Here is a 2,993-nt window from a genome sequence, read left to right as displayed (position 1 = left end):
AAGTCAAAATTTGTACACATAGACCCCATCAAACGGGAGAAATTGGCCGGGATTGCTCTCATGTGCGTTACGGGGCATCGTTTCTCTCGCGCCGAATTCCATCGAGCTGGGAAATCGCTCATTTTTGCGTCGCCAAATATCGTACGAACGCCGTGAAACTTCCACAGGCTTTTTCAGCAGATTTGCACGTGCACTCAAAAAAGTCAAAATTTGTACACATAGACCCCATCAAACGGGAGAAATTGGCCGGGATTGCTCTCATGTGCGTTACGGGGCATCGTTTCTCTCGCGCCGAATTCCATCGAGCTGGGAAATCGCTCATTTTTGCGTCGCCAAATATCGTACGAACGCCGTGAAACTTCCACAGGCTTTTTCAGCAGATTTGCACGTGCACTCAAAAAAGTCAAAATTTGTACACATAGACCCCATCAAACGGGAGAAATTGGCCGGGATTGCTCTCATGTGCGTTACGGGGCATCGTTTCTCTCGCTCCGAATTCCATCGAGCTGGGAAATCGCTCATTTTTGCGTCGCCAAATATCGTACGAACGCCGTGAAACTTCCACAGGCTTTTCCAGCAGATTTGCACGTGCACTCAAAAAAGTCAAAATTTTTACACATAGACCCCATCAAACGGGAGAAATTGGCCCGGATTGCTCTCATGTGCGTTACGGGGCATCGTTTCTCTCGCGCCGAATTCCATCGAGCTGGGAAATCGCTCATTTTTGCGTCGCCAAATATCGTACGAACGCCGTGAAACTTCCACAGGCTTTTTCAGCAGATTTGCACGTGCACTCAAAAAAGTCAAAATTTTTACACATAGACCCCATCAAACGGGAGAAATTGGCCCGGATTGCTCTCATGTGCGTTACGGGGCATCGTTTCTCTCGCGCCGAATTCTCTCGAGCTGGGAAATCGCTCATTTTTGCGTCGCCAAATATCGTACGAACGCCGTGAAACTTCCACAGGCTTTTCCAGCAGATTTGCACGTGCACTCAAAAAAGTCAAAATTTTTACACATAGACCCCATCAAACGGGAGAAATTGGCCCGGATTGCTCTCATGTGCGTTACGGGGCATCGTTTCTCTCGCTCCGAATTCCATCGAGCTGGGAAATCGCTCATTTTTGCGTCGCCAAATATCGTACGAACGCCGTGAAACTTCCACAGGCTTTTTCAGCAGATTTGCACGTGCACTCAAAAAAGTCAAAATTTTTACACATAGACCCCATCAAACGGGAGAAATTGGCCGGGATTGCTCTCATGTGCGTTACGGGGCATCGTTTCTCTCGCGCCGAATTCCATCGAGCTGGGAAATCGCTCATTTTTGCGTCGCCAAATATCGTACGAACGCCGTGAAACTTCCACAGGCTTTTCCAGCAGATTTGCACGTGCACTCAAAAAAGTCAAAATTTTTACACATAGACCCCATCAAACGGGAGAAATTGGCCCGGATTGCTCTCATGTGCGTTACGGGGCATCGTTTCTGTCGCGCCGAATTCCATCGAGCTGGGAAATCGCTCATTTTTGCGTCGCCAAATATCGTACGAACGCCGTGAAACTTCCACAGGCTTTTTCAGCAGATTTGCACGTGCACTCAAAAAAGTCAAAATTTGTACACATAGACCCCATCAAACGGGAGAAATTGGCCCGGATTGCTCTCATGTGCGTTACGGGGCATCGTTTCTCTCGCGCCGAATTCTCTCGAGCTGGGAAATCGCTCATTTTTGCGTCGCCAAATATCGTACGAACGCCGTGAAACTTCCACAGGCTTTTTCAGCAGATTTGCACCTGCACTCAAAAAAGTCAAAATTTTTACACATAGACCCCATCAAACGGGAGAAATTGGCCCGGATTGCTCTCATGTGCGTTACGGGGCATCGTTTCTGTCGCGCCGAATTCCATCGAGCTGGGAAATCGCTCATTTTTGCGTCGCCAAATATCGTACGAACGCCGTGAAACTTCCACAGGCTTTTCCAGCAGATTTGCACGTGCACTCAAAAAAGTCAAAATTTTTACACATAGACCCCATCAAACGGGAGAAATTGGCCCGGATTGCTCTCATGTGCGTTACGGGGCATCGTTTCTCTCGCGCCGAATTCTCTCGAGCTGGGAAATCGCTCATTTTTGCGTCGCCAAATATCGTACGAACGCCGTGAAACTTCCACAGGCTTTTTCAGCAGATTTGCACGTGCACTCAAAAAAGTCAAAATTTTTACACATAGACCCCATCAAACGGGAGAAATTGGCCGGGATTGCTCTCATGTGCGTTACGGGGCATCGTTTCTCTCGCTCCGAATTCCATCGAGCTGGGAAATCGCTCATTTTTGCGTCGCCAAATATCGTACGAACGCCGTGAAACTTCCACAGGCTTTTTCAGCAGATTTGCACGTGCACTCAAAAAAGTCAAAATTTTTACACATAGACCCCATCAAACGGGAGAAATTGGCCGGGATTGCTCTCATGTGCGTTACGGGGCATCGTTTCTCTCGCGCCGAATTCCATCGAGCTGGGAAATCGCTCATTTTTGCGTCGCCAAATATCGTACGAACGCCGTGAAACTTCCACAGGCTTTTCCAGCAGATTGGCACGTGCACTCAAAAAAGTCAAAATTTGTACACATAGACCCCATCAAACGGGAGAAATTGGCCGGGATTGCTCTCATGTGCGTTACGGGGCATCGTTTCTCTCGCTCCGAATTCCATCGAGCTGGGAAATCGCTCATTTTTGCGTCGCCAAATATCGTACGAACGCCGTGAAACTTCCACAGGCTTTTCCAGCAGATTTGCACCTGCACTCAAAAAAGTCAAAATTTTTACACATAGACCCCATCAAACGGGAGAAATTGGCCCGGATTGCTCTCATGTGCGTTACGGGGCATCGTTTCTCTCGCGCCGAATTCTCTCGAGCTGGGAAATCGCTCATTTTTGCGTCGCCAAATATCGTACGAACGCCGTGAAACTTCCACAGGCTTTTTCAGCAGATTTGCACCTGCA

Source organism: Lampetra planeri, unplaced genomic scaffold, assembly GCF_965212315.1.
Source record: "Lampetra planeri unplaced genomic scaffold, kcLamPlan1.2.h2 scaffold_672, whole genome shotgun sequence".
In the NCBI taxonomy this organism is placed as follows: Eukaryota; Metazoa; Chordata; class Hyperoartia; order Petromyzontiformes; family Petromyzontidae; genus Lampetra; species Lampetra planeri.
The sequence above is the reverse complement of the archived record's forward strand: the minus strand, read 5'-3'. Positions refer to the sequence as shown.